Source organism: Schistocerca americana, chromosome 8, assembly GCF_021461395.2.
Source record: "Schistocerca americana isolate TAMUIC-IGC-003095 chromosome 8, iqSchAmer2.1, whole genome shotgun sequence".
Classification (NCBI taxonomy): domain Eukaryota; kingdom Metazoa; phylum Arthropoda; class Insecta; order Orthoptera; family Acrididae; genus Schistocerca; species Schistocerca americana.
This window is the reverse complement of record NC_060126.1, coordinates 189,855,999-189,881,073: the sequence shown is the minus strand read 5'-3', so window position 1 is coordinate 189,881,073 and position 25,075 is coordinate 189,855,999. Positions and strand designations below refer to the sequence as shown.

The window sequence follows — 25,075 nt, the reverse complement described above, 5'->3', positions numbered from 1 at the left end:
TTTTGAGAAAGTAATCTGCAATCCAATCCTTTACAAAGGTCACTGTTCCCATCCGTAGATGAAAGTGATATAATTTCGCTGACATGAATTTTATGTCGCTACAACTGTAAAATTTGTCATTTACATAGAATTTCTGTTCTGACTTGGACATTGAGAGGAAGAATTTTAATGGAACTCGTATATTTTTATTACAGTTGCTTTATAATACGTATTTCACATGGTGACATACATTAACTATTTTTAATTTCACTCGGTCATAACAAGAAAAGGATAGAATTGCTATTACTTATAAGGGCGACTATATTTTGACCACTTTTTTTCACTGAAAAGCATACCCCTGGGCTTGGAATAGTCCATACTGATGTGAGACAACATTGACTGATCCATTGTACAAGAGAAGTGTTGTGTAAAACGGAGAGGTTTACTATTAAGACTCAGAGAATGTTATGTTCCAAGCAGAATCAGGACCACATGACTGCTTTCTCCAGAATAAGTCTCGAGAAATGGCGACGACGAGGAAATCAGAAATTAGAGCTAATATGGAGGTTCACTGGCAGTCGTTTTCGCTATGCATCGTACGCTTATGACACAAGGAAGGGGGCGACAGACATTGTTACCGCCAGGAGCAGTTTATCAAAGCAGTACGCACTACGAGCTATGCGCTTCGTCCACCCGCGCAGGATGACGTGCGCAAGATTTTGCAGTATATTTAAAACCGTGTAAATGCCAGGTGACTGATATAAAACTGCGTCTATATTACAACTTTGTGAGACTACATTTTGCGCAGTTCTACTTCATTTAACCACGTCTCACGAATTACAAGTTGGCACAAGAGTTTACTTTACACATTTTGTTCCACTATGGCCAGCGCCGCAACACTGTCGACAGAGATTGTTTCCTTTACATTTTTAGGAAAGCTTGTCTAAAAATCGTCGTCGATTGCTTTAAATGTGCAGAAATGTAAAATTCTATACTTCAAAAATGGAAAAAGACTTGTTTTATTAATATCAGTGATTCAGGATTAAAATCAGTTAACAATACACATACCTACGTATAACGATTTACAGGGATACGAAGTGGAATGATGGCATTGGCAACCAGATAACGTCCCTCGTGTTGTCCTGGCCTACCTCGACATAAAGGGTGTTGGACTGGTGCCATGGCCAACAGGTTTTCCAGATTTCTCACCCACTGAAAATATCTGGCCATTGGGTGCCTCGAGACTGGAACATCACCACACGACAACTGATAAGACTGACATGCGCTAGCACAGAATATGTTGAGAAAAGATAAATTCCGATCTCTGCCGCATTCGGGCAATGAAAAAACTCAACGGTGACAAATGAAAATTTGTAACAAGGCCGGGATTCGGAAGCAGGTCTCCTGCTTACTATGCAGATGCGTTAAGTATCTACTTCACCTTGGCACAGTGGTCAGACAAAACTGCACGAACTACCGAAGCACGCCTTCCCCCTCAATCCAAATTCTCATTTGCCACACACTACCAAACTAGCGTCCCCTAGTCCGTTTTTCCTGTTTCTGCTCGTTGCTTCACGCGAAGTCCTGCACGAGGCCGTTCGAAGAGTGGTCTACACTAAGTGATCATTCACGGCGCATGTATTTGTATACGAGTGATGTCCGTTCTTTCGAACATATAGACACTAGCATAGCGCTGGTGCACCTTGGAACGTCATACCTCAGTTTGCCATTAGTGCTGTGCTCGATCGTGCCTGGAACTGCTCGAGCAGTTTATGTCGCAAGTCGAGAAATCTAGCGACTACTATTTGATACTATCTTCACGACTTGCCTTAGTGTGTTACCCCTAGAACACTGAACGGGGGAAAATGATACGTCGCTCCTAAACCATCGTGAATTTTACTACTCCGGATTTATTCAAAGGAAGTCGTAATTTATAGGTTATGTATTAGTTAATTACAATTATTAGACCCTCCAGTGTCATGTAACATACCAAACAAAGCACAAAATGTCCCGTTTTATACCATGCCGCAATCGTAAATTTTACGAGGATTTAGTGGTTCAAATGGCTCTGAGGACTATGGGACTTAACATCTGAGGTCATCAGTCCCCTAGAACTTAGAGCTACTTAAACCTAACTAACCTAAGGACATCACACACATCCATGCCCGAGGCAGGATTCGAACCTGCGACCGTAGCGGTCGCGCGGTTCCAGACTGAAGCGCCTAGAACCGCTCGGCCACTCCTGCCGGCGAGGATTTAGTGATCTAGGGTTAATATTTTAAGGGTTTTCATTATAAAAATACCTGTGAAACATGGAATGCGATTACTTCTAGGGAGGCCTGCTCAGCAATCTGCTCGTGCGAGCTGGCTAGTGCTCACGCCTCAGCACTGAGCAGCCGGCCGGCTCACGGCGCGTGACGGAAAGTGTAAAGAGAGGAGGAGCAATCGGAGCAAGTCACCACGTCACGACTAACTGTTGTGAACGCGTCTCGTCTATGGCTGATAATGTTAGTTTTATGAAGAAGTATCGATTCTTGGCGGCTAATTAATGGCTTTCGTGGCAAATTTGTTCCCTAAGACTCTTGCATTCATAAAAGAAGACAGTGAAACGAAACTCGAAGATTTGAAGAACACGGGACAGCTAAGTACGAAATATGATATATCTTATCACTCATGCAACCATAGATAGTCGTTTTCGGACGATGTTTAATTTGACACCAACTTGTATTTCGTGACTATTTTATTCACACATCAAACAGAACCACTGTATGTCAAATAGTGCTACTTATTTTGCTTTCCACTAACGCATATATAATTTGCGTGAAACGTTTACGTCCACTTAAACGTTTCTCGCAAATATCTCCGGAACAACAATGGATCTTGAAAACCGACATCCACGGGTATGAAAGTAAGGCAGGGTTCATGAAATTAAGTAGTGTGAGACATTTTAAAACGTAAGTAAATGTATTTTCAGCCGAAACTTATGTTTTTCTAAATGGATACCCCTTATTATTTTATATGTAATTAATAACATGAAAACTCATAAAAATAAATAAACGAAACGCGCCGCCACTGCACATAACGAGAAGCAAGTGGGAACCAAGTAATTTCCTTATTTTTCGACTTTGGGTGTTAGTCTTACTTAAAGATCAGCATCTATGTTTACATATCATGTTAACGGTGCTGTAAGAGAACTGTTACTGCAAATTTGTTAAATACACGGGTTTGTACGACGATAGGATTTAATGATATTTCTTCCTGTCTGTGACAAAGCTGTCAAATTTTAAGCATAGTTGTAGCATCTTGTTTTGGCTAGTTCCTAATTTCTTACCTATCCTTTGCACTCGCGCAGAGCGAGTCAAATGTCACAAGACTTTTCAAGCAGCTTCGACTCTGTACCGATCTCTTCTGCATATCCAGAAATCTCGAAACACACTGAAATTTTCACTCTGCAGCGGAGTATGCGCTGATATGGAACTTCCTGACAGATTAAAACCGTCTGCCAGACAGAGACTCGAACTCGGGACCTTTGCCTTTCGCGGGTAAGTGCTCTACCAAAGCCACGTCTCCGCAATATCCTTTCTTCCAGGAGTGCTAGTTCTACAAGTTTCGCAAGAGAGCTTCTGTGAATTTTGCAAGGTAGGTACTGGCGGAAGTAAAGCTGCGAGGACGGGTCGTGAGTCGTGCTCGGCTAGCTCAGAGGAAGAGAACTTGCCGCGAAAGGCAAAGGTCCTGAGTTCGAGTCTCGGTCCGGCACACAGTTTTAATCTGCCAGAAAGTTTCAATCTCGAATCAGTTCGAAGGCGATTGTTGGCTGCCCAGTCCTAGGTGAGTATTAGCTGTCAAACTCCGTACAACCCTGATAATCTACAAAGGTAGGCATGTATTCTCCCTACTACACTGCATATCTGCATTTACGTCTAAACCTACTTACATATTCCGCAAACCACCGCACGGTGCATGGAAGAGTGTACCACTTCTAGTCAGTTTCTTTCCTGTTCCACTAGGAAGTGGAGCGAAATAAAAAAAAGACTATCTATGAACGGCTACCCTGCGCGGCATTTCCGTAATACTTGTGTGCTCATCGAACCTACAAATCTAGCGGTGCGCCTCTGAATTACTCCGACCTGGTGGAGACCCCAAACCCTTGGGAAGTACTCAAAAATGGCTAGCATAAGCGTTCTATACGCCTTCTCCTTTACAGATGAGCCGAACTTTCCTAAAATTTTCCAATAAAACGAAATCGAGCATTTGCCTTCCCGACTACCAACCCTACGTGCTCATTTCATTTCACATCACTTTGTACTTTACGCCTAGATATTTAATCGATGTGACTCTGTAAAGCACGACTCCACTAACGCTGCACTGGAACGTTATAGAATCGTCTAAGTGATCTTGTATACTCCTATAGCCTGTCAACGACGAGGCCTTTCCGCACACCACACCATCATCAGCAAACAGCGGCAGATTGCTGCTCTCCCTGTCCTTTTGATCATGTATGTGTACAGAGTTTTCTTACTGATTTGTTCGGACTCAAGAACATTTTATCAGCAATATCAAATAGTTTATCCTCAGACAAAACGCAAGGACGACCACTTCTCGGTGCATCTGTCACTGAACCCGTTCTTACAAATTTGTTAATCAAATCTCGCACAGTATCGCGATGTGGGAGTGTTGTCTCCGGGAAAACTGAATGAAATGTTTGACGAACTGAAACTCTGTATTTACCGCCAGCTTTGAACAGTTGTTCGACTAAAAACACACGTTCTTCAATGGTTAGCATTTTAACAGTGACACTACTGACGCTGGCTGAGATAAACGAAACAGTGGAATGTGGGGAGAGTCCACTTGAAGGAAAGCAACACAGGCAGGCGAACAATCATACGGCACGCGCGGCTAACAATCATACGGCATTGCGGAGAGACTTTTTGAACACACTGTATTATAGCAAAATTAACTAAAATTTCGCTATTTGCTACCCTTCGTGGCGCTGCAATTGTAATGGCGCAGAGTGTACTAACACTACTTACTAGCACCTTTTGCAAAAGAAACGCCGTGCCGTGGAAGCCTCTTGATTACATCCACAAGTCTCACTTGCGTGTCCCGTCGGCTTCTGGAAAACAGATTCTGTGACGGATGAACGTGAAGAAGTGGACAAGTTTCCATGGCCTCCACGTTCTCCGCATCTCAACCAACAAGACTTTTATTTATGGAGGAATGTGAAACTTCTATCGAATCACGGTATAAGATGCGGGGGGTTCCGTGCCCGTCGTGAGCAAGGATGCAAAACAATACACAATACGATGGACAGCCGTCAGTCCATCCCAGTTTCATGTGATGGCCAGTTGGCATATGGCGTATGTACGAGCATTTAGAACATTTTACATAAGATACTGTTTTGCGTGATATGCTGGTACGTTATCTTCCTGTGTGTTTCCCACAATTATTGAGCAGAAAATGGGTTCTCTAACGTGGAAAGGAAATGTTTCGTGACACTTGTGCATGTACACAACCTGACAAAAGAGTGATTTACCCAAAAGAGGAAGAGGAAACACACCGAGCAAGGTGGCGCAGTGGTTAGCACACCGGAATCGCATTCGAGTTCAAATTCGGGCCCGGATGTTCTGATTTATATTTTTCGTGATTTACTAAATCGCTTCATGCAAATGCCGGGCTGGTTCCTTTGGAAGGACACGACCGATTTCCTTCCCCATCCTTCCCCAATCCGACGGGACCGATGACCTCGCTGTTTGATCCCCTCCCCCAAATCAACCAACCAATCAACAAAGAAAGAGGAAACTAAATGAAATTCACGGACTGAGACGATATGTGATGCTATATCAGTGACTACTAAACCGAGTCAAATGTGCAAAGAACTTGGTAGCGGGAGTCCTCTTATTAGTATGACGTTGGACCATCTCTGGCCTGAATGAACGCGTTCATTCTGGTGGGAAGGCTGACGTGGAGCCATTGTATCCCCTCCTGAGGCAAGCTGGCCCACAAGCTTTGTAACAGTCCCCTGACATCTGGGATACTGCCATTGGGACGGAGGTGAAATCCGGGTAGTCCCACGCCTTTTCTACCGTGGACAGATCTCGGAATCTTGTTGGTCACGGGAGTACCTCAACATCACGCAGACAGGTCATAGAGACATGCACCAGAGCACTACTCTGTTGAAAAGTGACACCCCAATATTGTCGAGAGGTGACACATGAGGAGGCATGTCCGTAACATACCAATGTGGCGTCGGAGTTTCCTCAAGCCGGCCGTTGCGACCAAGCGGTTCTAGGCGCTTCAGTCCGGAACTGCGCGACTGCTACGGTCGCAGGTTGGAATCCTGCCTCGGGCATGTTAGTTAGGTTTAAGTAGTTCTAAGTTCTAGGGGACCGATTACCTCAGATGTTAAGTCCCATAGTGCTCAGACCCATTCGAATAAGTTCCCTCAATCACTACTAGCCATGACGCGAAGTGACAGCCGATGGACCGAGCGAGGTGTCGCAGTGGTTAACACACTGGACTCGCATTCGGGAGGACGACGGTTCAATCTCGCATCCGGTCATCCTGATTTAGCTTTTCCGTGATTTCTCTAAATAGCTCCAGGCAAATGCCGGGGTGGTTCCTCCGAAAGGGCACGGCCGACTTCCTTCCCTAATCCGATGAGAGCGATGACCTCGCTGTTTGGTCTCTTCCCCCAAACAACCCAAGCCCAACCCAACAGCCAATGGCTCCTGATTACTCTGTGACTCTCCAAAACATTGGAACAATGGGACCTATTCGCAGTTTGCCGCCATACTTGCCGACGATGACCATCCGGGTTAGTGCAGAACTACGCTTAGTTATAGAACACAACGCGTCGTCACTCATCAGCAGTCCGCGCTTTCCTGTCACGACATCACCGCACCCCGAGCAAGGTGTCACTATGGGTAACCAATGGACTGAAGGATAACGGTTCTAATCCGTCCGACCATTCTGATTTAGCTCTCCCGTGATTTCCCTAAATCACTACAGGCAAATGCAGGAATGCTTCCTTTGAAAGGGAACGACCGACTTTCTTCCCCATCCTTGCAACGACCCGAGCTTCTGCACCGTCTATAATGGCCTCGATACAGATGGGACGTTAAAACCTAATCTTCCTTCCTTCGTTGCAAACTCAGGCGAATGGTGTTAAGTCAGCCCACTCAATTCCCGAGTCAGAACTGTGCTAGTCCCCAACCGATGGTGCAAGATGACACATAATGTTATGAAATGAAATGATCGTATGGCATTGTTGGCCGGGAGGCCCCATAGGGGTTCCATTACTTGTTCTCGGATGGCAGGCACAGATGTGAATGGTTTGCAGTGTGTTTGGTGCACTACACTCTGAACCACCCTTGTGTCATCCAGATGTGGTCGACTGGTATCTTGACGACGAATATGCCTGCACTCTCGTTCCCATACCGTGCCGTCCAACAATGGACCCTTGCCACATCCGGATACACCACCAGTCTGGATATTGTACGATTCGAGCAGCAGACCGAATGGAGATCCACAAGTAGATCCCTTTCAAACTCTGTTAGGCGCTGATACCGCTGTCTCATACGAGTATGCGGCGTCTGCGTGTGCTTCAGAGGGATCAGTCAACATCTGACGCTGTTCATGTCGATTAGATCCAGTAGCAGGCTTGGTGACAACAGTCAACACGAAGAACACTAACGCAGTCTGATAGCCGTCCTAGCTGCCACACAGAACTGTTAACAATAACCATTTACCTGCCTGCGATGGTATGTCCGTGTACCAAGTTACATTGTCGTCCGACCATGTCTTCAGGTGCTTCACTTTTTTCACTTTTTTGTCAGACAGTGTATATTTCCTTGTGCTTTGTGTGAAGAATTTGCACAGAAATTTTGGCCGAACGTTTTCGTTCCATCCTGCGTAATCCTTAAGTACAGTCCATTATAGCGAGGATAACACTGTTTTCTATACTTTCTATGTAGTATTTGTGAGAAATAGATCAAGGGCCTCCTCACAATCAATGGAACGTTAAGTCAGGTTCTACAGTTTGCTGCCTTCTTTTCTCCATGATCTATCTGATTACTCTGGTGATCACTCCAAGGCCTATCTCTCCAAAACTACTTTTCGTCTGGTAAAGTCAAGTTGGCATACTCAAAAAGGTTAATCAACCATAATTTTGATTATTTCGTGCTTATTTTTTCATATAAAGTAATATTACTTATGCTGTAATCACCGTTTGGTTATCAAGCTCTTACACCAACCGTGTTTGGAGACTAAATTACTAGAGTTCAGATACACATCTTATAGCAGACAACTTATGATTATAAACGTACAAACATCTTTCAGCTCCTTTGCGCCATCATCAGTAGGTACTTTCACTCAGTCCTTATTTCCTAAGTATTACGCTCCGTAGAACCTTCTTTACATATTTAGAACGATAGAGTTGAGTGTCTGATAGCGCTAAACTGCAAGGTCATTACCGACCTTTCAGACGAGTACGGTTAAAATATATTAGCGCAACGATAAATTCTAAAACCAAACTATAACGACAAACGCAACACGCTGCTGTTGATGCTGATTAAGGGTTTGAAGAGGGCAAACATCTAAGATATTCAGTCTCTTATTCAGCCCTAAGACCGAATCTGCGTACTCCACCTGTCCACGTATAGAGTTAATCCTATATGCAACTGCGAGGAAGTTTTCTAAAGGTTTCCGTAACCTGTCTCCCAGGCGGAACGTGGGTACCAGGCAGGTATTCACATAGTGGGCTGTAAGAAAACGCCTAAAATCCGCATACAGGCTGGCTGGCTGCCCAGCCCACGTCGTTAATCCGCAAGGACGATTCGATCCGCGACAGGCTCGGCTCCCGAGTTCCGGAAGCCGTCCCTGCACAATAATAATAATTAAAATACACCACTGACGTACGGAGAGTCATAAAGGACAATTCATGAAATGTGTATAATCTGAAATTGTTATTTTGTAGTATTATTTCTCATCTGTCTGCTCCTCTGATAGAGGTCTCTAAAGAAATACATTCGCAGGCTACACCCTGGGAACATTTACAGGAACCAAGACACAGCAGCAACACAAACAGTGTGTTCTGTGAAGTTCAAAAGTTTAATCTATACTTATACATCTCCAAAAAGAAAACAGGTACCTCGTTTGTGTGTGTGTGTGTGTGTGTGTGTGTGTGTGTGTGAGTGAGTGTGTGTGTGTTTGTGTGTATTTCCACTACAGAGGCGTATAAAGATACTGCAAAAATAACTATGGCAAACTATGCCGTATTGTGAAAATGTTTCTACGGAACCTGCCATTATAGAAAAATAAGAACTGAATAATAGCACCTGCTAATGATGGGGCAAAGTTGCTGAAACATGTCAAGAGATTGAAGAAGAAGATTGTCTGTATAACAGGAGAAGCTGGATTCACATAATTTTTTTTTCTGTTTACTTTTCATTGTAAACTTTCCCTTTTCCTTTATTAAAAATCTGAAGCAATAAAAAATTTTAGTGCGGATGCTCATAAAAGATTTAACGGAGTTACGTCAAAAGAGACTAAGGGTTGAGTACCGACGCCATTGCATATAAAAAGCGTACAGGCACGGAGGACGCCGGCGGCGACTATAATCACGTGAAGAGTTACGGCTATTCCCGAGAGCAGTAGCGTGTGGCGTGTAGGGGCAGCTTTAGCCGGGAACTGTGTGGCTGGCCCCAGGGCATTACAGGCACGGCCCCTATCGTATAAACCTGCCCGCCTTACACGAACGTAGGTTGGGCTGACTACGAAGGCAGGCGGCTGTTTACAAAACATTTGCCGTTCCCAGAACAGGGGAAAAATCCCGGACACTGCGTGTTGCCCTCGACAATAACATTTTCTTTTCCGTTAACGCTACCGCCTTTTTTCACGTCTCCGCAGATTTTTCTCCGCAAACCGAGACAGTTCACGGATCTACAAACAAGAATCGGATTATCTTATTGACCTTAAAGTTTCAATTTTGCAGGGAAAAAACATGGATGGTCGCCTTATTGATATTGGAGTCTGCTGAATCCGTCGCGCGGCTCTAGCTGAAATTATAAGCAAACCAAAAAACCAATCACCTGTAACGAAAACGCTGAAAATGTATTATTCTTGCAGAGCGTGTTTGTGTTTTGTCTTTAAATTTTGTGCTTCTGTTAATAGACTACCACTTGAGCGGAATGTTTATTATTTATCTGCTACTTGGTTGCGGTTATTGCAGTTTATACCAGTGAGAGTAACTGTGACTGGTTTAAGAGAGTGCTGTTCGTATCATGGAAGCTATGGAGGGACTAGAAAGAATCTGTGTTGTGGAAAACGAACTGGTTACGATCAGCAATTAGGAGTAAGGATGCAGAATTATATATATACTTCTGGCAGAAAGCCTGTTTAACATGATGCACAAGTTTTTGATAAACGACCTAAATGATGTTATGTTGTTAATTCCAGATCCCTACATCCACGTAGGACAGATTAATATTAACTTATTATTTGTGTGTTTGTACACCGCTAGAGAATAATGTGTGGTGGAAGGTACTTCGTGTACCAATGCTATTTCGCCCTCTTCCTGTCGCACTTGCGAGTTTTTCGGCGTAAGAAAGGTTGCTGGTAAGGCCACGTACGAGATCGATTCTCTCTAATTTTTACCAACGACGTCTTTTCGTCAGATAATCGTAGGAGTAAGCAGTGTGTGGGTTGACTCATGGGAAAAGAAACTGCAATAATCCTGAAATTTATCACGCCTCTGTTGTAATCTCACCAAAATATTTGAAATCAGTTGAAGACTAAAAAGCAGAAAGTAATTACTCAAATATAAAAGCTTTTAATGTAACACCTTTTTAAAATAGATTAAGAAGTATAAGATAACTTCTACTAGCCCCATACAGATTCCTAAGCCCATACGGAGGGTCCTGAAAATTTATACCTGCGAATTTTTAATAGCTACTAAAATATTTGTAGAATTTTAAACAAAAAACGTAGGGTGCATGTAACACATAAAAGTAAGGATGTCAACAATGCATGCATATGTTATGTATTGCCCCAGGTTTTTCGTCCTACAAATTTTTTCATAGCTATTAAAAATTAACAAGCACACATTTTCAGGACTTCCTGTGTGGGATTAGGAAACTGTATGGGTCTACGAGCAATTATTTTATATTCTTTAGTCCGTTTTAAAAACGTGTTATATTAAAAAAAATTAAAAATAATTATTTCAGTTCCGCTGTAAGTCCACTGGAAATGAAACCTGCTGAATAGTGCCGCCCTCTCGTAGAATGCTTAAGGAAGCGGTAGCCAAGTGCAAATAGCTTTTCCAACAAGTTTTCACGGAATAAATGCTCCATTTTTTTGAGTTACTCAATATTGCCAACAAAATATCCTGTAACGGAGTATTTCTATAGGGACGACAGAGTTAGAATTCCAATACATCTCAACAAGGCTCAACATGAAATTCGCGTTTTGACACAGCAGATATTTTCTAGGCTAAAAATATTCTTGATGAGTGTACAAATTTTCCCCGAAATAGGATACCACGGTAGATAATAAGCTGAAAGCAAGCACAATAACCAAGATTTCAAATATCCGTGCCATAGACAGTAAGATTATTCTTATAGCGGAGGTAGCAGCATTCAGTTTCTGCGCAAGGAAACTTTTTATCTAGCCACATTCCCAAAAATTTAAAATGTTCGAGTTCATCGACTTTTCATCCAACTTTCGACAGTAACATTTCGCGTTTACCGACAATTACGAATTACGCGCTTACTGTCAAGCACTTCGTAGCTGAACAGTCTACCCCATAACTTGAAAATTTGTGGTAAGTGCCTATGAGACGAAACTGCTGAGGTCATCGGTCCCTTGGCTTAAACACTGCAAACTTAAACCAACTTACGCTAATGACAAAACACACACACACACACCCATGCCCGAGGGAGGACTCCACCGAACCTCCGAACCTCCAACGGGAGGGGGGGGGGGGGGGGGGGGAGCCGCGCCGCGCGAACCGTGGCAAGATGCCCTAGACAGCTCATAACTTGTTCTCAGAATTTGTCCAGCAGGGTTTTGCAAGAGTATCGTAGCCTTCCTTCCGATCATCTTCACGTAACTACACTGAGCATCTACACTATCTGATTAAAAGTGACCGCCCGCATCTCGTGGTCGTGCGGTAGCGCTCTCGCTTCCCACGCCCGGGTTCCCGGGTTCGATTCCCGGCGGGGTCAGGGATTTTCTCTGCCTCGTGATGGCTGGGTGTTTTGTGATGTCCTTAGGTTAGTTAGGTTTAAGTAGTTCTAAGTTCTAGGGGACTGATGACCATAGATGTTAAGTCCCATAGTGCTCAGAGCCATTTGAACCATTTTAAAAGTGACCGGAAACCGAGTAGCGGACATTAGTATGGGCTGTGTCCACCCTTCGCCTTTATGACGGCTTGAACACCGCTGGGGACACTTTTAATGAGGTGTCTGATTGTCCATGCTCATTATTCTCAACAGCCATAAACAGAGAAGGTAGTCATGTTGTACGCTGGTGTCTGTTGTTCCATTGGATTCACGTCAGGACTCCGAGAAGGTATGTCCATTTCAGGAATGTTGTTGTCCACAAACCATTGCCTCATAGATGCTCTTCGTACAAGAAGTCTTCTATTGAACGTAGTACACCATGACGCAAAATGTATTCATATCCTTCCGGACTTAGAGGTTGCTTGGGGGCAATAAGTGGCCCACACCTAACCACAAAAATCACCCCCACGCCATAACATCGCCTCCTATGTACTTCGCTGTTGACACTGTACATGACTGCAGCCGGCCAGTGTAGCCGAGCGGTTCTAGGCGCTACAATCCGGAACCACGCGGCTGCTACGGTCGCAGGTTCGAATGCTGCCTCGGGTATGGATATGTGTGATGTCCTTATGTTGTATTGTATTGTATTTTATATTAATCGGGGATCTAGAAACGACGGAGAGGCCCCGTTCCCGACGCAGCCGCAGTGGTCCACAACCCCATGACGACTACCGCAGTCCACTTCCCGCCGCCCAACACAGAACCCAGGGTTATTTTGCGGTTCAGCTACCCGTGTACCCCCCCCCCCCCCCTCCCCCCAGGGTACGTCACAAATGGTTCAAATGGCTCTGAGCACTATGCGACTTAACTTCTGAGGTCATCAGTCGCCTAGAACTTAGAACTAACTAAACCTAACTAACCTAAGGACATCACACACATCCATGCCCAAGGCAGGATTCGAACCTGCGGCCGTAGCGGTCGCTCGGCTCCAGACTGTAGCGCCTAGAACCGCACGGCCTCTCTGGCCGGCGAACGTCTCACACCAGACGAGTGTAACCACAATGTTTGCGTGGTAGAGTAATGGTGGTGTACGCGTACGTGGAGCACTTGTTTGCGCAGTAATCGCCGACATAGTGTAGCTGAGGTGGAATAAGGGGAACCAGCCCGCATTCGCCGAAGCAGATGGAAAACCGCCTAAAAACCATCCACAGACTGGCCGGCTCACCGAACCTCGACACAAGTCCGCCGGGCGGATTCGTGCCGGAGACTAGGCGCTCCTTCCCGCTCCGGAAAGCCGTGCATTAGACCGCTCGGCTAACCGGGCGGGCAACAGAGAAGGTAGAGATGTTGTACGCTGGAGTCTGCTGTTCCAGCACGTCATGACTCCGAGAAGGTCTGTCCATTTCAGGAATGTTGTTGTCCACAGACCATTGCCTCAAAGATGCTCTTTTATGACAGTGTTCAGTGTCGCACTGATACAAACAATCGTCCAAGAAGTCTTCTGTTGTATGTAGTACACAATGATGAAAAATGTATTCATATCCTTCCGCACTTAAGAGGTTTCTTAGGGGCAATAAGTGGCCCACACATAAACACGAATAACACCCCCACACCGTAAAATCGCCTCCTATGTACTTCGCTGTTGACACTGTACATGACTGCAGGTAACATTTTCAGGTACTGGCCAAAGCCAAAGGCTTCCGTCGGATTGGCACAGGGTGAAGAGTGATTCATCACTGCAGATCAGTCGTTTCCAGTCATGCACTGTCCAGTAGCCTCACTGTCCAGTAGCCTCGCTCTATACGCATCTTCACGCGTCGCTTAGCACTAACTGTAGAAACCTGTGGCCTATGGAGAGCTGTTCGGCCATTCTATCTCATTCTTTTTAACTTCCCACACACAGCCATTGAGCGAGCTGGACTGCTGATAGGACTGTGGGAGTCACGAGTCATCCCTTCCGGTGATTTCATGCGATCTTTTACAACCTGACTCCTGAATACTCGACAGCCCCTTTCCCACAGCACATGAGCTCTGTCTCGTCGTTGTTTAGCTGTGCTTGTCGTTCTGTGTTTCTCAGTCAGATCACCAGAACTCGACACGGCCAGCTTTACAAGAGTTCAGATGTCCCTGATGTATATGTCACTCATGTGACATCCACCGGCTGGAGTGGCCGAGCGGTTTTAGGCGCTACAGTCTGGAACCGCGCGACCGCTACGGTCGCAGGTTCGAATCCTGCCTCGGACATGGATGTGTGTGATGTCCTTAGGTCAGTTAGGTTTAAGTAGTTCTAAGTTCTAGGGGACTGTTGACCTCAGATGTTAAGTCCCATAGTGCTCAGAGCCATTTGAACCATTTGTGACATCCAAGGACTAATCAACGTTCGATGTCACTGAACTCTCCTGAAAGACTCACTCTGCTGTTACTGCTTAACTACTGACAACAGAGAGGTCAGTTCCTGGACAAAATACTGCACCGGCAAAATGGTTCAAATGGGCCTGAGCACTATGGGACTTAACATCTGAGGTCATCAGTCCCCTAGAACTACTTAAACCTAACTGACCTAAGGACACCACACACATCCATGCCCGAGGCAGGATTCAAACTTGCGACCGCAGCAGCAGCGCGGTTCCGGACTGCAGCGCGTAGAACCGCTCGGCCAAAGTGGCCGGCACTGCACCGGCAACACTTTCGCAATTGTGGACGGCTGTAGAGGCAGCACGGCTCAATGTTTCTGCAGGGGACTTCCAAGGACTTGTTGAGTCCTTGCCACATCGAGAGGCTGCACTACGCCGGGCAAAAGGAGATCCGACACGATATTAGGAGTTTTGTCACCTCAATCTCATAGTGCTCCCACCTGCTTACTGACCCCGCACCCTGCTTTAAAACTGAAATGAAAATTAAATCAAAACCCTAAGCTGTCGACAGGCGTTGATATACACTCCTGTAAATGGAAAAAAGAACACATTGACACCGGTGTGTCAGACCCACCATACTTGCTCCGGACACTGCGAGAGGGCTGTACAAGCAATGATCACACGCACGGCACAGCGGACACACCAGGAACCGCGGTGTTGGCCGTCGAATGGCGCTAGCTGCGCAGCATTTGTGCACCGCCGCCATCAGTGTCAGCCAGTTTGCCGTGGCATACGGAGCTCCATCGCAGTCTTTAACATTGGTAGCATGCCGCGACAGCGTGGACGTGAACCGTATGTGCAGTTGACGGACTTTGAGCGAGGGCGTATAGTGGGCATGCGGGAGGCCGGGTGGACGTACCGCCGAATTGCTCAACACGTGGGGCGTGAGGTCTCCACAGTACATCGATGTTGTCGCCAGTGGTCGGCGGAAGGTGCACGTGCCCGTCGACCTGGGACCGGATCGCAGCGACGCACGGATGCACGCCAAGACCGTAGGATCCTACGCTGTGCCGTAGGGGACCGCACCGCCACTTCCCAGCAAATTAGGGACACTGTTGCTCCTGGGGTATCGGCGAGGACCATTCGCAACCGTCTCCATGAAGCTGGGCTACGGTCCCGCACACCGTTAGGCCGTCTTCCGCTCACGCCCCAACATCGTGCAGCCCGCCTCCAGTGGTGTCGCGACAGGCGTGAATGGAGGGACGAATGGAGACGTGTCGTCTTCAGCGATGAGAGTCGCTTCTGCCTTGGTGCCAATGATGGTCGTATGCGTGTTTGGCGCCGTGCAGGTGAGCGCCACAATCAGGACTGCATACGACCGAGGCACACAGGGCCAACACCCGGCATCATGGTGTGGGGAGCGATCTCCTACACTGGCCGTACACCACTGGTGATCGTCGAGGGGACACTGAATAGTGCACGGTACATCCAAACCGTCATCGAACCCATCGTTCTACCATTCCTAGACCGGCAAGGGAACTTGCTGTTCCAACAGGACAATGCACGTCCGCATGTATCCCGTGCCACCCAACGTGCTCTAGAAGGTGTAAGTCAACTACCCTGGCCAGCAAGATCTCCGGATCTGTCCCCCATTGAGCATGTTTGGGACTGGATGAAGCGTCGTCTCACGCGGTCTGCACGTCCAGCACGAACGCTGGTCCAACTGAGGCGCCAGGTGGAAATGGCACAGCAAGCCGTTCCACAGGACTACATCCAGCATCTCTACGATCGTCTCCATGGGAGAATAGCAGCCTGCATTGCTGCGAAAGGTGGATATACACTGTACTAGTGCCGACATTGTGCATGCTCTGTTGCCTGTGTCTATGTGCCTGTGGTTCTGTCAGTGTGATCATGTGATGTATCTGACCCCAGGAATGTGTCAATAAAGTTTCCCCTTCCTGGGACAATGAATTCACGGTGTTCTTATTTCAATTTCCAGGAGTGTGCATCAACGGGGGCAGTTGAAAATGTGTGCCCCGACCGGGACTCGAATCCGGGATCTCCTGCTTACTTGGCAGACGCTCTATCCATCTGAGCCACCGAGGGCACAGAGGATAGCGCGACTGCAGGGATTTATCCCTTGCACGCTCCCCGTGAGACCCACATCCACAACTTAATATCCACACACTACATTCGTAGTGCCCCTGCCCACTGCACTCCTTACTCGCGGCAGACAATCTTACCGAGTCCCGTAGGAGTTCGGGCAATGCGTGTGCATCCGCGCAGAAGAGAAGGTCAATGGCCGGTTAGCCTAAACTATATGAAGATGGTATCTGTTCTTTCGGACATGTCCGGAAGAACAGATACCATCTTCATATATTCTTTAAAACTGGAGGGTCTGCTTCTCATGGCGTCTGGCGGTCAATTCCCATTACAGACGTTTCTCCAGATACTTTTGACCAAACAGTGTAGGTAGCGGATTTAGAAAAATCACCACAATATTGTGTCCTCCTGCTTAGCTGGGTGGTAACGTGCTTGCCTCCCATGCAAGCGGGCCCGGGTACGATTCGTGGCCGGGTTGGAGATTTTCTCTGCTCGTGGACTGTATGTTGTGTTGACCTCGTCATCATTTCATTCTCATCACCGGCGCGCAAGTCTCCCAATGTGGCGTCGAATGAAATAAGACTTGCACTTGGCGGCCGAACTTGCCCGCATGGGGACGCACGGCCAAAGATGCGATACTCTCATTTCCACTTCCACCACAATATTGTCCGTCCTCGGTAGCTGAGCTGTGCCAGCACGGTAGCTCAGAGTGTTTGGTCAGAGGTTTATCTGCCCTCTGTAATAAAAAAACTGAGTCGACGGCTCAACACTGAACTTGAACGGGTGTCATGGGACATCCGCACCGAACAAATTTAAAAAGAAAAGAAAAAAGTTGTCAGCGCAACAGAATGTAAATCCTAAGGATCCGGGTTCGATTTCCGGCTGGGTCGGAGATTTTCTCCGCTCAGGGACTGGGTGTTGTGGTGTCCTCATCATCGTCATTTCATCCCCGTCGACACGCAAGTCGCCGAAATGGCGTCAAATCGAAAGACTTGCACCCGGCGAACGGTCTACTCGATGGGAGGCCCTAGTCACACGAAATTTACATTTTTTGCCACAATATTGTAAAGTGCCACAAAATGGAGCTATGTAGTAGTGAAATTGTAGTAGCATGTAAATTTAACTTCAATAAATATTTACAGAGAAGTGCTAGAAAAAAAGAAAAAAGAGGGACAATAATTTTAAAAAATATATTTAGTTTTGCTACGCTAATTAATTATCGTCTTTGTATCTCCCATCAACACAGAAGGTACACGATTATTTCGCTGACCTCCAGTGATTAACCTACTCACTGGAAACACGGTGCAGGAAGTGAAAGCCCTAAAAGGGCACTACGCCGAATGATAAGGGCGTTTTTTGACCTAGAGAACACGGTCTTTCACAGCAAGGTCGAGTAACTTTCTTCTCGCCCTCGCAGACAAGGCCTAGTCGTTGACCTTAGCGGTGAATTTAGAAGCCGCGCCGCTGCGTGGTCCGCATTAACATTGCAGCAGCAATTACGACCCGGGGCTCCATCACGCCAATCCTGGCGCTCACCTCCATCCGCCTCCACGCCACCCCTCCTCCTGCTTCTCCTTTTTCTCCTCGACCTCCGCAAAGGTGTGACCCTGAGGTGAGGACAGCGCGCGTCATCTAGCGGAACAGCTGTAGGCCGATGGGAGCAGTATTACGTTGAGGTCACAAGAGTCACGGCGTACCTCCTAGTATCGTGCCGGACGTGCTTTTGTCCGCCGTAGTGCAGCAACTCGACGTTGCATGGACTCAACAAGTCGTTGAAAATCCCCTGCAGAAATATCTACATCTACATCTACATGGTTACTCTGCAATTCACACTTAAGTGCCTGGCAGAGGGTTCATCAAACCATTTTCATACTACTTCTCTACCATTCCACTCTCGAATGGCGCGTGGGGAAAAGGAACACCTAAGTCTTTCCGTTCGACCTCTGATTTCTTTTATTTTATTGTGATGATCATTTCTTCCTACATAGGTGGGTGTCAACAAAATATTTTCGCATTCGGAAGAGAAAGTTGGTGACTGGAATTTCGCAAATAGATCTCGCAGCAAAGAAAACCGCCTTTGCTTCACTGACTGCCACCCCAACTCGCGTATCATATGTATGAGTGACACTCTCACCTCTTTTGCGCGATAACACAAAACGAGCTGCCCTTCTTTGCACTTTTTCTATGTCCTCCGTCAATCCTATCTGGTAAGGATACCACACCGCGCAGAAATATTCCAGTGTAATGTAGGCTGTCTCTTTAGTGGGTGTGTCGCATCTTGTAAGTGTTCTGCCAACGAAGCGCAGTCTTTGTTTCGCCTTCCCCACAATATTATCTATCTATGTGGTCTTTCCAATTTAAGTTGCTCGTAATTGTAATTCCTAGGTATTTAGTCGAATTGACAGCCCTTATAGTTGTGCGATTTATCGTATACCCAAAATTTATCGGATTTCTTTTAGTACCCACATGGATAGCCTCGCACTTTTCTTGGTTTAGTGCCAATTGCCACTTTTCGCATCATACAGAAATTCTCTCTAGATCATTTTGTAACTGGAGTTGATCGTCTGATGATTTTACTAGACGGTAAATTACAGCGTCATCTGCAAACAATCTAAGGGGGCTTCTCATATCATCACCTGGATCATTTATATAAATCAGGAACAGCAGAGGGCCTATGACACTATCTTGCAGAACGCCAGATATCACGTCTGTTCAGCTGGATAATTTACTGTCTATCACTATGAACTATGACCCCTCTGAGATGAAATCTCGAATCCAGTTACACAACTGAGACGATTCTCCGTATGCACGCAATTTGATTAATAGTCGCTTCTGAGGAACGGCAGCAAAAGCCTTCTGGAAATCTAGGAATATGGAATCGATCTGAGATCCCTTGTCGACAGCACTCATTACTTCATGGGAATAAAGAGCTATAGCTGTGTTGCACAAGAACGATGTTTTCTGAATCCGTGTTTGTTATTTATCAATAAGTCATTTTCTTGAAGGTGATTCATAATGTTCGAGTACAGTATATGCTCTACACTCCTACTGCAAATTGAGATCAGTGATATGGGCCTGTAATTCAATAGGTTACTCCTATATCCTTTCTTGAATATTGATGTGACCTGTCCTACTTTCCAGTCTTAAGCAACAGGCTTTCGTCAAGTGAGCGGTTGTATATGATTGCTAAGAAAGGCGCTATTGTGTCTGCATACTCTGAAAGGAACCTGATTGGTATACCATCTGGACCGGAAGACTGGCCTTTCTTAGGTGATTTGAGTTGTTTCGTAACACCTAAGATATCTACTGTTATGTCACTCACGCTAACAGCTTTTCTGGTGTCGAATTCTGGAATATTTACTTCGTCTTCTTTCGTGAAGGAATTACGGAAAACTGTATTTAGTAACTCCGCTTTAGTGGCACCATGTTGTTGTTGTTGTGGTCTTCAGTCCTGAGACTGGTTTTATGCAGCTCTCCATGCTACTCTATCCTGTGCAAGCTTCTTCATCTCCCAGTACCTACTGCAGCCTACATCCTTCTGAATCTGCTTAGTGTACTCATCTCTTGGTCTCCCTCTACGATTTTTACCCTCCACGCTGCCCTCCAGTACTAAATTGGTGATCCCTTGATGCCTCAGAACATGTCCTACCAACCGATCCCTTCTCCTAGTCAAGTTGTGCCACAAACACCTCTTCTCCCCAATTCTATTTAATACCTCCTCATTAGTTATGTGATCTACCCATCTAATCTTCAGCATTCTTCTGTAGCACCACATTTCTAAAGCTTCTATTCTCTTCTTGTCTAAACTATTTATCGTCCACGTTTCACTTCCATACATGGCTACACTCCATACAAATACTTTCAGAAACGACTTCCTAACACTTAAATCAATACTCGACATTAACAAATTTCTCTTCTTCAGGTACGGTTTCCTTGCCATTGCCTGTCTACATTTTATATCCTCTCTACTTCGACCATCATCAGTTATTTTGCTCCCCAAATAGCAAAACTCCTTTACTACTATAAGTGTCACATTTCCTAATATAATTCCCTCAGCATCACCCGACTTAATTCGACTACATTCCATTATCCTCGTGTTGCTTTTGTTGATGTTCATCTTATACCCACCTTTCAAGACACTGTCCATTCCTTTCAACTGCTCTTCCAAGTCCTTTGCTGTTTCTGACAGAATTACAATGTCTTCGGGGAACCTCAAAGTTTTTATTTCTTCTCCATGGATTTTAATACCTACTCCGAATTTTTCTTTTGTTTCCTTTACTGCTTGCTCAATATAAAGATTGAATAGCATCGGGGACACTATCATCGGTAATATTTCCATCACTATCGCGCAGTGACGGTATTGACTGTTTTTTGCCACTGGTGTACTTAACGTGCCATGCTGTCTCTACAGCCGTCCACAATTGCGAAAGTGTTTTGCACACTGGCTGACCTCTCGAATATGTCCCAGAAGTGTTTCGCTAGATTCATATCGGGCGTTCTGCGTGGCTAAATCAGAACGTTCTTCAAACCAATCGCGAACAATTGTGACCAGGTGACATGGTGCAGTGTCATACAAAAAAATTCCATTGTTTGGGAAAATGAAATCGAAGTGTAGTTGCAAATGGTCTCCAAGTTGCTGAACATAACCATTTCTAGTCAATTATCAGTTCAGTCGGACCAGAAGACTCAGTCTATTCCACGTAAATACAGCCCATACCATAATGGAACAACCACCAGCTTGCACAGTGCCTTGTTGACACCTTGGGTCCACGGCTTCGTGGGATCTGTGTCACACTAGATAGCTACCATCAGCTCTTACCAGCTCAAATCGAGACTCATCTCACCAGTCCATTGTTGTCCAGTCGTCTAGGGTTCAACACACACGATCGTAAGCCCAGAAAAGGCGCTCCAGGCGAAGTCATGCTAACGGAAAAGGCATTCGACTCTGTCGCTGCTGCTATTAGCCGCTATCAGCATCTTTCGCCGCACTGTCCTAACGGGTACGTTCGTCGTACGTCCCACACTGATTTTTGTGGTTAATTTCCGCAGTTTTGCTTGTCTGTTAGCATTGATAACTCTACACAAATGCCTCTGATTTCGGTCGGTAAGTGAAGACCGACCGTCGGCCAAAGAGTTATCCGTAGTGAAAGGTGATGCCTGAAACTTAGTTATTGTATTGTATTGAATTGTATGTTAACCGGGGAACTAGAAACGACGGAGAGGCTGTGTCCCCGCCGCAGCCACAGTGGTCCCCAACCCCACGACGACTACCGCAGTCCACCCCTCCGCTGCCCCACACCAAACCCAGAGTTATTGTACGGTTCGGCCCCTAGGTGGACACCCCCCCCCCCCCCCCCCTCCGCAGGGAACGTCTCACACCAGACGAGTGTAACCCCTATGTTTGCGTGGTAGAGTAATCGTGGTGTACGTGTACGTGGAGAACTTCTTTGCGCAGCAATCGCTGACATAGTGTAGCTGAGGTGGAATAAGGGGAACCAGCCCGCATTCGCTGAGGCAGATGGAAAACCGCCTGAAAACCATCCACAGACTGGCCAGCTCACGAGACCTCGACGCAAGTCCGCCGAGCGGATTCGTGACGGGGACCAGGCGCTCCTTCCCACTCCAGAAGCCGTGCGTTACACCGCTCGGCTAACTGGGCGGGCTCGAAATTTGGTATTCTCGGCACACTCTTGACATTGTGGATCTTGGACTACTGAATCCCCTAACGGTTTCCGAAATGGAGTTACCGTTCCGTCTAGCTCCAACTATCACTCCGCGTTGAAAGTCTGTTAATTCATGAATTCATGTCGTGCGGCCGTGGTCACGTCGGAAACCTTTCCACGTGAAGCACCTGAGTTCAAACGACACCTCCGTCAATGCACTGCCCTTTATACCTTGTTTACGCGATATTACCGCCATTTGTATGTGCGCATACCGCTATCCAGTGGCTTTTGTCACATCAGTGTATGCTGTGAGGGACACATACCTGGGCCGACCAACTTCATCGCTTCATGCTTTATGTCTTCCCCGACGGCGACGGCATCTTACAGTACAGCAGGATGACAGCCCGTGCCACGAGTCAGAACCGTGATACAGTGGTTCGGGGAGCATGACAGTGAACTTAAGCTGATGTCTTGGCAGCGAAAACAGCCTGATCTGAAGCCGAAGGAACACATTCGGGATGCTAACGGCGGCAGATCCACGCCCAGAAATCATTTGTCTATAATTTACGGGGATCGCGTGATCTGCGCGTAGACTTCTGGTGCCACATACCGCCGGAAACCTAGCAATGACTCGTCGAATCCATGCAAGTAGAACAGCTGCTGCACTGCCTTCCAGAGACACACCAATACACCACGCAGTTGGTCACTGTATTTTTGCTCGTCAGTAAATGAAAAAGACCTAGGATATTACAAGATGATGTTGTTGTACACTCATGCTCAAAAATTAAAAATAATTGCTGAATGTGGTGCCACACAACGTGGCACTACACAAAACTGGCGCTAATAGCGTAGGCACATAGGGAACACACACGACACAGATCTGTAAGTCCACGGTATTGATGATAAGTTGAGAAAACCGTCCCGAAACACATGTGCTACAAAACGCCACTGATACCTGCGCATGTACCCCGACATCAATAGCCGGCCGCTATGGACGACCGGTTCTAGGCGCTTCAGTCTGGAACCGCACGACCGCTACGGTCGCTGGTTCGAATCCTGCCTCGGGCATGGATGTGTGTGATGTCCTTAGGTTAGTTAGGTTTAAGTAGTTTCTAAGTTCTAGAGGACTGATGACCTCAGATGTTGAGTCCCATAGTGCTCAGAGCCATTTGAACCATTTGAACCCGACATCAATATGGGATATGATCACCATGCACACGTACACAGGCCGCACGACGGGTCTGCACACTCTGGATCAGGTGGTCGAGCAGCTGCTGGGGTAGGCCTCCCATTCTTGCACCAGTGCCTGTCGGAACTCCTGACGTGTCGTAGGGGTTTTAAGACGTGCAGCGATATGTCGACCGAGAGCATCCCATACGTGCTAGATGGGGTTTAGGTCTGGAGAACAGGCAGGCCACTCCATTCGCCTGATATCTTCTGTTTCAAGGTACTCCTCTACGATGGTAGCTCGGTGGGTCCGTGCGTTATCATCCATCAGGAGGAAGGTGGGATCCACTGCACCACTGACATTAAGGGATTCGTATCTGGTTCCTGCTTCACGCCAGATGAAGACCCGGCGAGACTCACTGTTCAGACTATACCTGGATTCTTCCGTGAACATAACGTAGGACCACTGTTCCAATGGCCATGTACTGTGTTCTTGACACCAGGCTTTACGGGCTCTCCTGTGACTAGGGGTCAGTGGAATGCACCTTGCAGGTCTCCGGGCGAATAAACCATGTCTGTTCAGTCGTCTGTAAGCTGTGTGTCTGGAGACAACTGTTCCAGTAGCTGCGGTAAGGTTTCGAGCAAGGCTACCTGCAGTACTCCGTGGCCGTCTGCGGGCACTGATGGTGAGATATCGGTCTTCTTGTGTTGTTGTACACTGTGGACGTCACGTACTGTGGCGCCTGGACACGTTTCCTGTCTGCTTGAATCTTGAGATCACACTTTGTGGCACACGGAGGGCCCGTGCTGCGACCTGCTGTGTTTGACCAGCCTCCAGTCGCCCTAATATTCTACCCCTCATAACGTCATCAGTATGTGTTCTTTGAGCCATTTTCAACACACAGTTAGCATTAGCACGTAAGAAAACGTCTGCACACTTACTCACTGCACCGTTCTCTGACATTCACCAACACACCTCTGCGTATGTGGACTGCTGCCAGCGCCACCGTGCGACGACTGCAGATCAAATGCACTGCATGGTCATACCACGAGGTGATTTAAACCCGCAAACCGCCCACCAGAGCGTTGTTTCACCATGTATCAGCATTATCCTTAATTTATGAGCATTAGTGTACATGCAGACCTCGCAGCGCTAGAAAATTCTAGTGAAATGCAGGAAGACGTGCTGAGTACCAACGCTTGGTGCAGGGATTGTCAACTGACCCCAAACATAAAAAAAATGTAACTACTGCGAATACATTAGGCGGAAAGACCCATCGTGATCTGCGTATACGACATAGGGGAACAATAACTAGAAATAGTCTAACCATTAAATATCTAGTATAATGCATACGAAGCCACTTTGCTCGCAAGTTGAAGCTACCTTATAAAACTAATCGTAGGAAAGGCAGATGTCTGACTGCGATCCTCAAGGTTTGTAGGTCAACCACGACGAAGGTGATTTGCAACACCACAGTTCGATAGTTAACTGAGTACTGCAGTTCAGTCTGGGACTTTAGCAGGTACGACT

The 25,075-nt window shown here is 46.5% G+C and overlaps 1 non-coding gene across 1 annotated transcript; it reads right to left on the bottom strand.

Annotated features, from left to right (window-relative positions):
• Positions 1 to 16,643: 16,643 nt before the first annotated feature.
• Positions 16,644 to 16,718, bottom strand: Trnat-agu. The gene has a single exon. It is a non-coding gene; the product is annotated as a tRNA-Thr (tRNA).
• Between the last annotated feature and the right edge of the window lie 8,357 nt (positions 16,719 to 25,075).